This window comes from Spermophilus citellus (assembly GCF_964194105.1).
Source record: "Spermophilus citellus genome assembly, chromosome: X".
Taxonomy (NCBI): domain Eukaryota; kingdom Metazoa; phylum Chordata; class Mammalia; order Rodentia; family Sciuridae; genus Spermophilus; species Spermophilus citellus.
The window spans coordinates 42,791,843-42,809,508 of record NC_138190.1 but is presented as its reverse complement, the minus strand read 5'-3'; the positions used below and the strand labels follow the sequence as shown (position 1 = coordinate 42,809,508).

The 17,666-nt window shown below is 40.8% G+C and overlaps 1 long non-coding RNA gene across 2 annotated transcripts in view; it reads right to left on the bottom strand.

Annotated features, from left to right (window-relative positions):
• Positions 1-17,059: 17,059 nt before the first annotated feature.
• The window catches only part of LOC308639016, a 46,209-nt gene continuing 45,602 nt past the window's right edge, over positions 17,060-17,666 (bottom strand). For both annotated transcript variants that reach the window (XR_014019963.1, XR_014019964.1), the window contains 2 exons: positions 17,274-17,446; positions 17,060-17,172 (listed from right to left, as the gene is read on the bottom strand). This is a non-coding gene — a long non-coding RNA (uncharacterized lncRNA). The remainder of the gene's footprint in view (positions 17,173-17,273; positions 17,447-17,666) is intronic.

Here is a 17,666-nt window from a genome sequence, read left to right as displayed (position 1 = left end):
TAGGTTCAAGGTTTGAGTGATCCTTGTGTGCCACCATGCCTGGCTACTTAAATGGTTCTGAAATACCTTGGACACAAAGTTCCAAATCACTCAGAGATACTCTAAAAATCATCATTAAACATTCCAGATACCTTGCTCCCTAGAATATAGTGCCTTGAACAATTCAGAGACAGATCTCAAGAGCTTAGAGATCTCAAGATCTTGTGGCCTGGATATAGACCCTGTTCGGAATTCATACCTTGGAGACAAATGTGTATATGCAGCTCAGAGACCTTCTGACAGACCCTGAACAGTTCACAGGACACCCTAAAGATAGACTATCAAAACTTCTGAGACCTTGTACTTTGTAACCCAAATGATTACAAAACCCAAAAAACCTCAGATACCTCACAATTGGGAATAGAGATCTACTAATTTCTCAGAGAACTCACAAACCAGTACAAAGATGGTGAAACAGTTCAGAGATATCACACCCTCTCCTCAGACAACCAGAGACCTAATATCCCGAATGTGACCATAGAGCACTCTGAAATCACATATACTACTGGCCCTATACCAATCCAGATACCTTATAACCCTGGATACACTCCGATTCTGAGACGTCAACTGCTAGACACAATTAAAAAAAAAATGCTCACAAGTGTTAGACACTGAGACATCACCAACAGCTTGGAGACCTCACACTCTGATTTATAGATAAGATCAGAGACTTGAAGATCTGGATACAAACCCTCTACATAGCTTAGACTCCTCACATTCTGTGATGCAGCCCCCAAATAACTCTGAGGTCACATAGCCTGGGCACAGTTTCCAAACAGCTTAGAAACTTCATATCCTTGGCTCAGATGTCCAACAGATCAGAATCTTCCCCACTTTTTTTGGGAGTATTAGAGCTGGAACCCAGGGCTTTGCACATGTTAGGCAAGCATTCCATCACTGAGCTACATCCCCAGCCTCCCTTTTTATTTGATTTTGAGACAGGGACTCACCAAGTTGCCCAGGCAGACCTCAAAGATGCAATTCTCCTTCCCCAGCTTCCCAAGTAGCTGGGATTACAGGTGTGTACCATTGTGCCTGGCTCTACTCTTAACCCAGACCTCCAAATGATTCCAAAATATCACACTCTGGACTCAGCTCCACACCATTCATGGAATTTGCACTTTGTACTCTATCCAGAAGGATTTCAGATCCCTGACGGCTACAAGGAAACATCACATTCTATGCAAAGATGGCCACAAATAGCAGAGATCTCATAAATGGGACACAAACCCCAAACAGCTTAATGATCTCAAATCATAGACATATACTCCCAACCGGTTCAGAGAACTTCTAACCTGGAAGACTGATGTGAAAACATTTCAGAGGTATCACATCCAAACTACTTATGCCCACATGGTGACTCACATGATAGGACACTAACTCCCAACCTGAAGACTACACCTTCACACAGCAGATATACAATGCCAAAATGCTCAGGTTGACAAACTTTACAGACCCCAGGACACACATACCCCCAAACACACAAGAGACACCAGAAACTGGTAATATAACCTCAAACTGCTCAGAGACCTCAAAGTCTAGAAACAGACACCTAGTAAGTCAGAGACCTCATAGCCTGCGACCAAGACACCCCCGACAGGAAGGACTTCACACTTGGAAAGAAGTAGTTGAAGAACCTATGGAGTACAGAGATCCAAGATCTTACACTTTGGGACATGAAGGGTAAAGCACCTGAGAGGCTTGAGACAGTAAAATGATATCAGTAGAAAGACAGACTTCAAGAACAGATCCTGAAACTGTTCAGAAACAACACTAGGATAAAACCCAGAGCATTGTAGAGGATTATTCATTGGGATGTGGTTTCAAAACAGTTCAGAACTGGGCATGGTGGCACACATCTGTAATCCCAGTGACTCAGGAGGCTAAGGTAGGAGGATCACAAGTTCAAAGTCAGCCTCAGCAACTTTGGAGACCAACAGCTTGGAGACCTCACACTCTGATTCATAGAAGAGATTAGAGACTTGAAAATCTGGATAAAAACCCTCTACAAAGCTTAGGCCCTAAGCAACTCAGCGAGACCCTGTCACAAAATTTTAAAAATAAAAATTAAAAAGGCTTGGGATGTGGCTCTGTGCATAAGTGTCCCTGGTACAAAAAAAAAGTTTAGAGGGGTAATATCCCGGGCTCAGACATCCAAACACATCACAGTCTTCATATGAGGATCACAGACACTTTATACCTGAAAAAAGAGATGGTTAAATAACACAGAGATATCACGTTCTTGAGCTAAGAGATTTCAAAAATGCACACCTGCAAAACTTGCAAAAGCCCAGAAGACTCACTGGTACACACACACACCCATTAAATGTTCAGAGTCGTTGACCTTGGGGGGAAAAAAAAACCCTAATGAGTCAGAGATATCATACCCTCCCAAAAGGAACAGAGATGTCCCACCTTAAAATATATCCCAAACAGGTTAAGGAACTCTGGAACCAAACAGATCAGGGGCCATGTGTCCTAGGACACTGGTGGCTAAACATCTCAGAGATCTTACAATGTAAATACAATTACTCAAGTAGCTCAGTAAACTCACCCCCATGAATGCAGACCAGAAAATGCTCAGAACCCTCAAATTCAGGATCAGAAATCCTTCTGAGACCTAAGATATAGACCTCAAAATATAATTCAAAAAATTAATATGCTGGATGCAGAATATCAAATAATTCAGACCTCAAATTGTGGGACACAGCCAAACAGATCAGAGACTTCACATCCTGGACATACACCAACAAACAGACCAGGGACCTCACTCCCTGTGATATACAAATGAAAAAACAGCTCAGAGAATTCAAATTCTAGGAAGCACACGCCCATAAAGTACAGAGACCTCACATCCTATGACATACAAATAGATCAAAGACCACTCACACTGAGATATACACCCACAAACATTTCAGAGAAATAACATTCAGGGACTTATACAGATAAAAAGACAATGGACTTCAATCCCTGGGACACATGCACACAAATACACCAGACACTTCACATGACAGGATAAACACCCACTTACACTCTGGGAAATAAACTATAGAATGCACCAGAGACTTCACATATTGGGACACACACCCACAAAGAAAGCACACAAAAGCAGACCACACACATGATAATTATAATGCACACACACAAGTGACAACAGTACTAACAACCTGGAAGTGCATCCATAAATGGAGTAGAACCCTCGAGCCCTTCACAGTACTCTCACAACCATGTAAAAGAGTCACATGCTGAAAAACACACCCAGAAAAAGACAGTGGATCTCACAACTCTGATGTATGCTTGGAAACACATCAGAGAACTCACACCTTGGGACACATACTCTTACACAGATCAGGGAGCTCATACATAGGGACACACACCCACAAGCAGATCAGAAATTTCAAATCCTACATCATAATCACAATCAAGTCTGATACTTCATGGGCCAGGAAAACACCAGAAACAGATCCTAGACCTGACATCCTGCAATGCAGAACCACAAAGAGAACAGAGAGCTCATGTGCTGGTTGATCCATTGCAACAGAGAAGAGAGACCTCCACCATCAGACACACACAGATAGATGATGGAGTTCTCATCCTGGAATGTGCACCAACACCCAGACAAACTTACCATATCACATTAATTTTATATTGTTGCAGAAACAAAGCAACACAATCTTTTTGTTGTAAAACAACACGAATTTATTCTTTTCCATTTCTGCAGGTCAGAAGACTGATGAGGAGTTTTACAGGGTCAAGGCATTGGCTAGGTGTAGTGGCATGTGGCTGTAGTCCCAGCTACTCAGGAGGTTGAAGCAGGAGATCACTTGAGCCCAGGGCCGGCCTGGGCAACACAGCGAGACCCTGTCCATAAAAAACAAACAAACAAACAAAAAAGTGAGTTGAGAGCAGAACATGTTACATGATCTTCTTTATGTACAAATGACCTAAATGTAAACATTAAAAATCACAATAAACCATGTGCAGTGGTGCATGCCTATAATCCCAGTGGTTTGGGAAGCAGGAGGACCACGAATTCAAAGCCAGCCTCAGCAAAAAGCAAGGTGCTAAGGAACTCAGTGAGGCTCTGTCTATAAATAAAATACAAAATAGGGCTTAGGATGAGGCTCAGTGGTCTAGTGCCCCTGAGTTCAATCCCCAGTACCCCCCTAAAAAAACACAACAAATATTTTTTAAGTCAATGTATTGCTAGGGCTGACATCCCTGTGAAGTTATTAGAGCAGAATCCAGTTCCTGTATAATGCCCATATTCCCCAGCTCATTGCCCTTCCTCCAATTTCAAAGCTAGCAGCATTTCAACCTTCAAATCTCTCCCCCCTTCCTCTCTTTGTATCTCTCTCATATTATCTTTTATCACTCTGCTTCCATCACTACATCACCTTCTCTGACTCTTGCCTTCATGTCTCCCTCATATAAGGATACTTGTGATTACATTGGGCCTACCCGGATAATCTAGGATAATTTCCCCCTCTCAAATGCTTAGTTTAATCACAACTGCAAAGTCCCCCTTTCCATTTAAATTAACATAATCATAGGTTCCTAGGATTAAGAGGTGGACATCTTCAGAGCGCTCTTACCCAACCACTAGAGACAAGCGCACAACAAACAGCTCTCAGATCTCATTTGAGTAGTGTACTTCCAAATTGATGAGACACCTCCCACTCTCTAACAGACATCCAAAAAGAGCAGAGAGACACACATTCTGGGATATATACCAAAAAATGTTCAGAGTTATCAATTACTTGGAATTAAACTCACAAACACATAAGAGAATCTACCATCTGGGATGTATACACTGAAAGAGAACAAGAGACCTGACATGTTAGGATACACTAAGAGATTAGGGACCCCACATTCCAGGATATATGTACTTGAAGATATCAGGCATTCAGAACTGGGACACACACACATACACACACTCATACACACACACACACTGCAAAGAGAAACATGTTATTAGACATTAACCCATAAGAAGTCAGGTACCTCACAAACTAGGATGTGTATCAACAACTGAATAGAACTCATGCCTTTGAAAAATGCACACAAAGAGATCAGACACTCATACTGTGACATATACTCACAAACGGACCAGAGATCTCATGTAAGAAAAATGACCAAAAAGTGATCAGAAACCTCAAATCTACAACATGAAACTACAAACAGGTTAGAGGCTTTACAGGCAGGATTTGTAAACCCAGAATAAAGACAGACCTCACAGCCACATACAAGTCAGAGATTCCAAATCCTATAATAAATACCCTCAATCAAGTAAGAATTCTCTCGTGCTAGGAGAAAAAAATGCCATGAACAGACAACAGATCCAAGATCTTGCAACATATAGCCATAAAGAGATTAGAGAGTTTATACTCAGACATACTCCCAAACCAGTCAGAGGTTTTCAAAACAAGGGCTATAAACCACAACAATTTCAATGACTTTGCAGCCTCAACACATACACACCTCAACATATCAGATGTAGATATGTCAGCAAAAAAGTTACATCTGCTTAGAAATATACCTCCAAATCTCAGAGATCTGACAATATAGAACACAGATCCCCCAACAGTTTAGTAAACTCGCATCCTAGGATGTACATCCACAAAGGTCTCAAGAGACCAGGCTGAGGGTGTACCTCAGTGGTAAAGCAATTGCCTTACACACATGAGGCCTTGGGTTCAATTATCAACATCACCATCAAAAAAATCTTTTTAAAGCTTGGAAAAAAAGCTCAGAGACCAAACATGTCTTAGGGCATACTTTCACAAATAGACCAGGAACCCTCAGATCCTGGGAGGATACCCTCAACACAGATCAGAGACTTCACAACCTGGTTCATTTACCAGTGAAAACCAAGTATTTTATACCATAGGATATTGCCCACAAATAGATCAGAGAATTCTCATCCCAGAACACACACCAACAGACAGAGCAGAGTCATCAAAACCTGGACATATACTCAAAAACATCGAGGCTTTAATCCATGGGACCTAAAGCCATGAACTCCACACCCTTAATATACATACTAAAATAGATCAGAAACCGCACATCCTGGAGCCAGAAACTAATGAGAGACTTCATGTCCTAAGACATATAACCTCAAGGAGGGGACAGACCTCATATCCTACTTCATTCACCTGCAAACAAATCAGAGAATTCACAATATCAGACACACTCCCATAAGTATATCAGGGAGTTTAAATCCTGGGACATACACCAACAAAAATGACTACTGACACCACAACCTAGACAAACAGCCACAAACACATCAGGGACCTCAAATGCCACAAAGTTCAAGAGCCCTAACATTATGTCAATATAGTATCAAATGGTTCAGAGAGCTGAATTCCTAGGATATGCACCCACAGATTAGAGGCCTGCACATGAACCCACAGAGACCATAGACTTCAAACTCTGCAGTATATATGTACAAACTGAGTCATATATAACAATCTGATCAGATAGTTCACATCCTGAGATATACTCCACAATCAATGCAGACACCATGTGCACCTGACACACCCACCCACAAACAGATCAGAGACCTCATATCTGACAATGTACACATAATCCAAGTCAGAAACCTTACAGGCCAGGAAAACACCAGAAACAGATTCTAGACCTGACATCATGTAATCTAGATCCATGAATAGATCAGAAAGGTCATGTCCTGGGACATCTACCAGCAAATAGATCAGAGGCCTCAATACTAAGATATACACCCACAAAGAGCTCACAAACCTCACACACTAGCCATACAAACTTAAAAAGATCAGACGCCTAATTATTGTATATATATAACCAAACAAATCAGAAACCTTATGTCATTGGAAATATCCCCCAAACAGATGACAGACCTAACAACCTGGAACACAACCCACAAACATCTCAACATCTCATCTATTGGAATATTACCCCCTCAAATCCAGCTCAGAGATGTCACATCCTATGACATGCACACACAGTCCAGAGACCACAAAGTCTAGGACACATACCACCAAACATTCAGAGACTTCTCACTCTGGTACAGACACCTGCACAGATGTCAGAGGCATCTACCTTTAGTCATACACAAACACATCTTGGAGTCACATCCTGGAATGTGTGCTAATGATCAGGTAGAAACATCACAACCTAGGACAATATACTTATTTTCCTATTGCTGCCGTAACAAGTCATAATCTTAATATCATAAAACACATGGGCTGGGGCTGGGGCTCAGCAGTAGTGCACTTGCCTGGCATGTGTGAGGCACTGGGTTCGATTCTCAGCACCACGTAAGATAAATAAAGGACTATCAACAACTAAAAAAAAGTTTAAAAAAAACCCACAAATTTATTATCTTACCTTAATGCAGGTCAGAAGCCAAAAATTGGTTTTAATGGGCTAAAATCAAGGTATCAGCAGAGCAGCATCATTGCCGGAGGCTCTTGGGAAGATGTGTTCCCTGGCCTTTCCACTTCTAGAGCTGCTTGTATTCCTTGGCAAGTTGTCCCTTCCTTCACCCTCAAAGTCATCAACATTTCACTTTCAAATCTCTCTCTCTTACACACACATACACACACACACACACATGCACACACACATACACACATATATGCACACACATCTGCCTCTGACATCACATCAGTTTCTCTGCTTCTGACTGCTCTGCCTCTCTCCTATAAGGACCTTCGGGATTCCACTGGGTTTCACACCATGACACAGGAACAAGGAATCTTACATTCTAAAAAAATACACCTACAGAGAGGTCAGAATCCTTACAACCTGGGTATATACACCTCAACAGATTAGGGAACACAAATACTGGGTCATATACACAAAATCAGACTGGATACCTCCAGTTCTAGGACATACACCCACAAAAAGTTGAGAGCACAAACTCTGGGACACATACCACCAAACAGATCTGGGAAGGGGTATATAGTCCCCAAAGATAAACTTAAAATAACCCTTTTTACTCTAAACTTTTAAAATTTGGATTCATTCTGTTGAGAGCCACAGCCGAAGGGGCCCCAGCAAACTTCCAGCTGCCAGCAAACTTCCAGCTGCCAGCTGATGATTGGCTCACAGCGGCCCCAGCAACATCTAGCTGATTGGCTCCTCTGCGGTGATGCTCATTGGGCTGTTACCCTGCCCTTTCAGACCACGGAGCTGATCATTGGGGGACTTCTTTGGCTCTGCCCACGCAACCCAGTCAATCGGCCTCAAGAGCAGGAGGATTGTGGGTGTGTGAGAGGCTTGTGTTTTTGTGAGAGAGGCTGGTGGGAAGCCGGTGGTGGCATTTGGGCTCTGAGAGTTTTTCCTGAGGAGCTGTTTTGTTTGGCCTGTGTGGTTCTAAAAATAAAGTTCGTTTCTTTTGACAAGTGGCTCCTGAATCATGCCCAGCCAGACTGTGGCATTTGGTGGCTCGCATGGGGAGCGACTGAGGGTAAGTAAACTGCTCGCCCCTGAGGGCAGGGCGAGAGGATGGGTAGCCATTTTAAGATTCCTCTTTTGTTTTGCTTCATTTTTGTTTTAAATTGCCTGTCCCTGGAGATGAGTGAGACAGAAGAAAAACCGCTCACATCTGAGGAAAAACTATTTACATCTGAGGAACAGATAGGGAGAAAGGACGGATGCACATGTCAGGAGGATAGAAAGAATATAATGATTTTGTGTTGTTCCATTTTTATTTCATTCTGTCTCGGTTTTGTTTGGTGTCATCTTGTTGGGTTGTATTATAGTAGAAATACAGGATCAGAAATTAGTAAAAAACAAACCGAAAGAATGTTAAGTAAATTGTTAGAGGAAGGAGGCATCCCAGTAAAATCAAGAGCAGTCAGGGCATACATTGATACAATACAAAAATGTAGCCCATGGCTTTTTAAGGAGTTGTTAAATATCTCACTATGGAACCATCATGGTGAAGATTTAAAAAGAATAGAAAAGAACAACCCAGGGACTCTGCCAGTTGGCACATTGCCATTGTGGACGTTCGTATCTGGTTTGCTTAGTTCAAAGCCTTCAATTCAGACAAAGGTAGAGGAAGGAGAAGACATATTGATTCAAGTAAAAGACAAGGTCTCTCAAGTTAGTCAGAAAGAGGAAAAGATTCAAGTAAAAGAGAAGGTCTTTCGAGCTAGTCAGACAGAGGAAGGAAGTTTAGAGCAGAAAAAGCCATCAGGGGAAAAGTTACAACAGGAGACTGCTACTAACACCTTTCTATCAGAGGGCGTAAGTGTTCAACCAACAGCACCACCTCTACAGGAGACTGCTACTAACAGCATTCTATCACCAGAGGGCATAAGTGTCCAATCAACAGCACCACCTCCATATGCTGGGAGGCTCCCAACCCCCGCAGTTGATAGTTGGGATCCTGAGACAGGATCTCAAGTATTAACATGTCCTGTATTTGAGGTAGGAGGGCAGCGAATTTACCATGCTTTAAATTTCAAAACAGTGAAGCAGCTAAAAGAGGCTGTATCAACCTATGGTCCTCAAGCACCCTTCACTGTAAGCTTGGTCAAATCCATTAACAACTTGAACATGACGCCAGCAGATTGGGCTAATATGTGTAAAGCTGTGCTAAATGGAGGTCAATACCTGTTATGGAAGGTTGCCAGTGAGGAATTTTGCAAGGAGACGGCTAGGCGAAATGCAGCAGCTGGTTATCCTCAGAGAAATCTAGATATGTTGTTAGGAAAGGGACCTTATGAGGATCAGCAGCAACAAATTGCATATGATCCTGGCGTATACTCACAAATTGCTGTAGAGGCAATTAGGGCATGGAAGACTTTACAAGGAGATGGAGGTTTACAAGGTCAATTATCTAAGGTAATACAAGGAGCTAATGAACCTTACGCTGAATTTGTAGATAGGCTTATTCAAACAGCTACCAGAGTTTTTGAGAATACAGAACAAGCAATCCCATTAATAAAACAACTGGCTTATGACCAAGCGAATCGTTGGTGCAGAGATATCATTAGACCATGGAAACATGAAGATTTAAACACATATATTAAATTATGTAGAGACATTAATGAACAAGAGCAAGTCGTGGCAGCTGCAGTAAAACAGGCTTTAGATGCCAGAGACATTAATGAACAAGGGCAAATTGTGGCAGCTGCAGTAAAACAGGCTTTAGATGCCAGGCCAAGAACATGCTACAATTGTGAACAAACAGGACATTTTAAAAGGAATTGCCCCATAGGAGGAGGGTTTAACAAAACTAAGTATCAAAGGAGTAGAATACTGGGTATTTGCCCACGATGCCATAGAGGGAGACATTGGGCTAATGAATGCCGTTCTCAAACCACCATAGAGGGTACTCCATTATCAAAAAACGAACAAGGACCAGGTGTTTATCCACGATATCGTGGAGAAGGGCATCAGGCTCCATTGCCAAAAAATGGACAGGGGGGCCCAATGCCCCGGGGCCCAAAACCACAAATATATGGAGCACTGGAGGAACCCAGCAACCCCATCAGGGTAGTGCCCAGGACACATTGTCCATCAGATCCCTCATCAAACAAACCAGAGGGAGCACAGGGTTGGACATCTGCGCCTCCGCCAGATCAGTACTAACTCCAGAGATGGGAGTTCAAATCATTCCCACAGGGGTGAAAGGACCTCTTCCCATAGGAACAGTAGGCTTATTATTGGGACGCAGCTCTTCTACTCTAAAAGGACTTATGATAAGTCCTGGGGTAATTGATCCCGATTATGAAGGTGAAATAAAAATTATAGCCAGTTCTGCAAAGGGTATATCAGTAATTTCACCAGGAGATAGAATAGCACAGTTACTAATAATACCAAGCCTTCATGATGAATTTTCCAGTCATGCTGTAGAAAGAGGTTCCAAGGGATTAGGCTCCACATGTGTAGATTGGACTATGCTTTCTTTAAATTTAGATTCTCGCCCCATGTTAAAACTAAATATTCAAGGACATGAATTTAATGGGCTACTGGATACAGGTGCAGACCTTAGCATCATCTCTCATCAAGAATGACCAAAACATTGGCCATTACAACAAGCCACTCAAACGCTTCGAGGCCTAGGAGTGGCGACTAATCCCCATAGAAGTGCAATGGTATTAGATTGGAAGGATCCTGAAGGATGTGAAGGAACTATACAGCCATATGTATTGGATCATCTTCCCGTAAATTTATGGGGACGAGATGTCCTAGATCAATTAGGTTTGACATTAACAAATAACATCAATCAAAATGCACCCACTATTATGGCTAGACAAGGTTTTAGGAAAGGAAAAAGATTAGAAAAACAAGAACAAGGTATAGCAGCACCAATACAAATAGATCAAGGAACAGACAGACATGGGTTGGATTTTCAGAAAGGGCCACTGAGACAATAAAAATTACTTGGAAATCAGAAAGACCAGTATGGGTTCCTCAGTGGCCCCTGACTAAAGAAAAGATACAAGCAGCCCATGATCTGGTCAAACAACAGTTAGTGGAAGGAAATATACAACCTTCTGTATCTCCTCATAATACTCCCATTTTTGTCATCAAAAAGAAATCTGGTAAATGGAGATTATTGCAAGATTTAAGAGCCATTAATAATGAGATGGTTATTATGGGACCTGCTCAATTGGGGATTCCTCAATTGTCTGCTTTGCCAAAAACTTGGTATGTTTTAGTTATAGATATTAAAGATTTTTTTTTCAATTCCAATTCATCCTGAGGATAGTCCACGTTTTGCATTTACTATCCCTGCACTGAATCATGAAGGTCCTGATCAGAGATATGAATGGAAAGTACTCCCTCAAGGGATGGCTAACAGCCCAACTATGTGTCAAATTTATGTTAACAAAGTAATCCAGCCACTTAGAAATCAAAATCCTGAACTACAAATATTTCACTATATGGTTGATGTATTATTAGCACACAAAACTAAAAACACATTGCTAGAATATTATGCCACACTTACAAACTTATTAAAAAATTATAATCTAGAGATAGCAATAGATAAAGTACAATTAAATTTTCCAATTAATTATTTAGGAGTTCTATTATCTTCAACCATGGTCCGTCCACCAAAAATTCAAATATGAGTAGATCAACTCAAATCACTTAACAACTTCCAAAAGTTATTAGGAGACATAAATTGGATAAGGCCTTATCTAGGTATACCAACAGGAGAGTTGGGACCTTTATTTGATATCCTAAAAGGTCCATCAGATCCAAATTCACCCCGAATGTTAACGCTTGAAGCAAGAAAGGCATTAAAAATCATTGAAACATATATGGAAAATATGCATTTGGATAGAATTGATATAAGTTTGCCTTTATTATTTATTGTACTACCAACAAAAAATATTCCTACAGGAGTATTTTGGCAAGAAGTTCCATTATTATGGATACATTTATCTTATTCTCCTAACACTATTCTTATTAGGTATCCTGAGGCTGTAGGACAATTAATACTCAAAGGAATAAAAGCAGCAAAGGGAGTGTTTGGAATTTCTCCCAATAAAATTATTACTCCATATACTATGAATCAAATTGATGAGTTAGCTAATGAGTTAAATACTTGGGCAATAATCATGTGCCAATCTAATGTTTCATTTGATAACCACTTACCATCTAATCCTTTATTGTCTTTTTGGTCATTGCATCCTGTAATTTTTCCAAAAATGACAAGAAAAACACCTATTATGAATGCTCCAAATATATTCACTGATGGGTCAAATAATGGTACAGCAGCAATAGTTACACCTGATCAAACTTTTACATTTTTAGTACCCAAACAATCAGCTCAAAAGGTAGAGCTTAATGCAGTATTACAAGCTTTTGTGATGTTCAAAGATTCTGTATTTATTTTCTGATAGTCAATATATAGTTAATGCTATAGTATCCCTTGAAGATGCTGGTAGGATTTCCCCTTCCTCTACTGTTTTCTCTTTGTTTTCCACTATACAAAGTCTAATCTGGGACAGAAAAGATCCATTCTTTATAGGACATATCAGGGCACATACAGGATTGCCTGGAGCCCTTAGTTTGGGCAATGATTTAGCAGATAAAACTACACATGACATATTTCTCTACACTAGAAGAAGCTACAAATTTTCATAAAAAGTTCCATGTCAATGCTAATACTTTACAAAAGCATTTTAAAATAACTAAGGAACAAGCTAGACAAATAATAAAACAATGTCAAAATTGTGTGACCTTTTTACCACAAGTTAATCTTGGAGTCAATCCTAGAGGATTGATACCTAACCATATTTGGCAGATGGACGTCACACACTTGTCAGAATTTGGAAAATTAAAATATTTGCATGTTACAGTTGATACTTCTTCTGGATTTTTGATGGGCTCCCTTCATGCTGGAGAAAAAAACTAAAGATGTTATAGCTCATTGCTTACAAAATTTTGCCACTGTGGGCGTTCCAAAACAGTTAAAAACAGATAATGCCCCTGGTTATACTTCTACCTCTTTTAAACAATTTTGCTCATCATTTGGCATTACTCATATAACAGGAATCCCATACAATCCACAGGGACAAGGCATAGTTGAAAGAGCTCATCAAACTATTAAAATGTACCTATTAAAGCAAAAAAGAGGGAATTGGGAAGGGGTATATATTCCCCAAAGATAAACTTAAAATAACCATTTTACTCTAAACTTTTTAAATTTGGATTCATCAGGGCTTAGTGCTGCGGAAAGGCATATGTGTCCAAAAAATGTACATAAGCCCAAGGTACTTTGGAAGGATATTCTAACAGGACAATGGAAAGTTCCTGACCCAGTAATTGTCTGGAGTTGGGGGTCTGTTTGTGTGTTTCCACAGGGAGAACAGCAGCCGATTTGGATTCCAGAGAGATTAACTAAAGCGATTTCTATAGACCAAAAGGAAGATGATTTGGTTCAAATCCATAACAGCTGATATCCAAAACTCCAGTTTGGCTATCCTTACATCTGCAACAGAACCAGGATGCTTTTTTCAATATCTATTTTATTATTACCCTTTCCCACATCATGAAGTTCTATTTTGTTTTTTGAGCTCATACAGACCTAGGTTAATGTTTTGCTGATCAGTTCTATTTTTTGACTATAGAGTTTTTAAACATTGCAATGGAGATTTCACCTGTAAAAAGTTATAAGGCCTTTACTATTATGTTATGTGTTGTTTGCACACTTGTGTTTTATGTTGTATGTTTGTATGTACGTATGTCCATATATCATATATGATGAGCGCTCATGAAAAAATGGATCCAAATTTTTTTTTATTCACGTGATTTAAATGGTTTAATTTAAATTGGGTAAACAACTGTTGAGGATTATTTTAATATGTGAACAAAAAAGGAGGTTAACAGATCTGTTTGTTTACTTTCACCTTTCCTTTTCATTATATTTAATAATTCTGTTCAAGATCATGTAAATTGTTAAGAAATTTGTTTTCTTTTAGTGCCTTCTGGAATGTTACATAATTTTTTCTTTAGCCATTATTGCCAGAATTCCTATCTTCATCCCAGTGCCGGTGAAGACAAAGATAAAACCAATCTACAGCTTCTGCAATAGCCATCACTGAACTGCTTGCAGAACTTGCCTGGACTATGTATCACTTGTATGCATTGTGAACTCACTTGTATGCATTGTGAACTATCGGTTGGTGCAGCGACTTGTGGTAGTGTTGGGGTATTTATGCTGATGGTGTCATTGGTGGTACAATTTTTCCAAAAGGAGCCATCACTGAACTGCTTGCAGAACTTGCCTGGACTATGAATCACTTGTATGCATTGTGAACTCACCTGTATGCATTGTGAACTATCTGTTGGTGCAGCAACTTGTGGTAGTGTTGGGGTATTTTTGCTGATGATGTCATCGGTGGTACAATTTTTCCAAAAGGAGCCATCAATTGGCTTGGTGTATCTTCCTCCCTTCTGCTTGTCATGGTCGTTCAGCTAAAATTTGGGGGCCAACAGAGGTGAGGCAAAGAACCTCACCCGCCCGCTGGTACAAAGACCTATCCACAGGTGTGGCTGTATACTGGACCAGTAGTCAGTGACGGGTAAGATCCAATTGCAATGGTACCAACCTAAGACAGGAGGCTGACGCCTTGAGGTCAGCTCATCCAATAAAGGGTAAGGACCATATGTACTATTGGACAACCTAAGGCAGGCATGGTCCCTAAGCCACATGCTTGTTGTTTAAACAGAGAGGGGGAGATGTTGAGAGCCACAGCCGAAGGGGCCCCAGCAAACTTCCAGCTGCCAGCAAACTTCCAGCTGCCAGCTGATGATTGGCTCACAGCGGCCCCAGCAACTTCTAGCTGCCAACTGATTGGGTCCTCTGCGGTGATGCTCATTGGGCTGTTTCCCTGCCCTTTCAGACAACGGAGCTGCTCATTGGGGGACTTTTTTGGCTCCGCCCACACGACCCAGCCAATCGGCCTCAAGAGCAGGAGGAGTGGGGGAGGTGGAGAGGCTTGTGGGAAGCCGGTGGTGGCAGTTGGGCTCTGAAGGTTTTTCCTGAGGAGCTGTTTTGTTTGGCGTGTGTGGTTCTAAAAATAAAGTTTGTTTCTTTTGACAAGTGGCTCCTGAATTGTGCTCAGCCAGACTGCGGCACAGATCAACAGGTGAGAGACAGAATCCCCCAGAGTATACACCTGCACAGAGATAAGAGGATCTATCATCAAACACACACTCAGACAGATTATGGAGTTCCCATCCTGGGGTGTACATCAACATCGAGATAGATACAGTACAATCTGGGATACTGTATCAGTTTTCTATTGCTATGGAAACAAACTACATTTTTTTGTCAGAAACAACACAAATTTATTACCTTACGTTTCTATAGATCAGAAAACCAAAGAGAAGGTTTATGGGTCAAAGTCAAGGTGATGGCTGAGCTGACTTCCCTGTGGAGCTTCTAGGGGAGAATCCAATTCTTGTAGGATGACTGCATTCCCCAGTTCCTCCATCTTCAAATCCAGCAATGTTTTGCCTTCAAATCTCTCTCTCTCTCTCTCTCTCTCTCTCTCTCTCTCCCCCCTCTCCGCTCCTATCCTCTCCTCTCCCATGCATATTTCTCTCACTTTCCCTGTGACCTCTGCTTGTGTTGTTACATCATCTTTCCATTCCATCATCATTTCATTCTGTCACTAAATCACCTTCTCTGAGTCACTTATATGTCTCCCTCGTAATTGCTTATGATTACATTGGTGGTCCCACCCAGATAACCTAGGATAATTCCTACATCTCAGGGTACTTCTCTTAGCCGTGTGTGTGTGTGTGTGTGTGTGTGTGAGAGAGAGAGAGAGAGAGAGAGAGAGAGAGAGAGAGAGAGAGAGAGAGATTGGAGATTAAAACCAGGGGCACTCTACCACTGAGTTACATTGACAGTCCTTATTTTTATGTTTTATTTTGAGACAGGGTCTGCTAAATTGCCCAGGTTGACCTCAAACTTGTGATCCTCCTGCCTTAACCTCCTTAGTTGCTGGAATTACAGGCATGCACCAATGTGCTTGGGTTATTTAAGTTTAATCACAACTGCAACATCCCCTTTTACCATGTAAATTAGCATAACCACAGGTTCCAGTGCTTAGCAATTGGACAATCAATCCCACAGCTGCAGAATATACATTCTTTTATCAGAACATGAAACTTTTCCCAAAATAGGTCATATATTAGGCCATAAAGCAAGTATTGAAAAATGAAAAAAACTGAAATAATTTTTTTTGCATATAATCAGATCATAATGGAATGAAACCAGAAATCAACAGCAAGAGAAACTACAGAAATTATATTATAAACAAGCCAGGTGCAGTGGTGTCCATCTGTAATCCCAATGACTCAGTAGGCTGAGGCAGAAAGATTGCAAGTTCAAGGCCAATCTCAGTAAATTAACAAGGCTCTAAGCAATTTAGTGAAACCCTGTCTCAAAATTTTAAAAAATGGCCAATGATATAGCTAAGTGGTAAAGTGCCCCTGGGTCTAGTATTCACTCCTGCCAAAAAAAGACATTATATAAACACATGGAGAATGAGCAAAATACTTTTGAACAAATAGTGTGTCTTTGAAAAACATCAGGGAGAGGGGCTGGTGATATAACTCAGTTGGTAGAGTGCTTCCCTTATATCCATAAGGCCCTGGGTTCAATCCCCAGCACTGCCAAAAAAAAAAAAATGAAAAAAATCAGGATTTTAAAAATTTTTTAAATCCAAATTTTAAAATCCTTAGAGTCAAATGAAAATGGAAATACAACATACCCAAACCTGTAAGGTACAGAAAAAGCAGTACCAAGAGAGAAGTTCATAGCTGAGTTCCTACATCAAAAGAAAAGAATCAGGGATGATAGCACATACTTGTAATCCTAGTATCTTGGGAGTCTGAGGTAGGAGGACCACAAGTCCCAGGCCATCCTTAGAAACTTCATGAGATCCTGTCTCAAAAAGAAAGAAAGAAAGGAAAAGAAGGACTGGGGATGTAGCTCAATGGTAGATCACTCCTGGGTTCAATCCCCACTATGCCCCCAAAACATAGAGAAGAGAGAGAGAGAGAGAGAGAGAGAGAGAGAGAGAGAGAGAGAGAGAGAGAGAGAAATCTCAAGTTAAGAACCTAATGAGAGAGAGGAGAAAGAGAGAGAAGAGATATCTCAAATA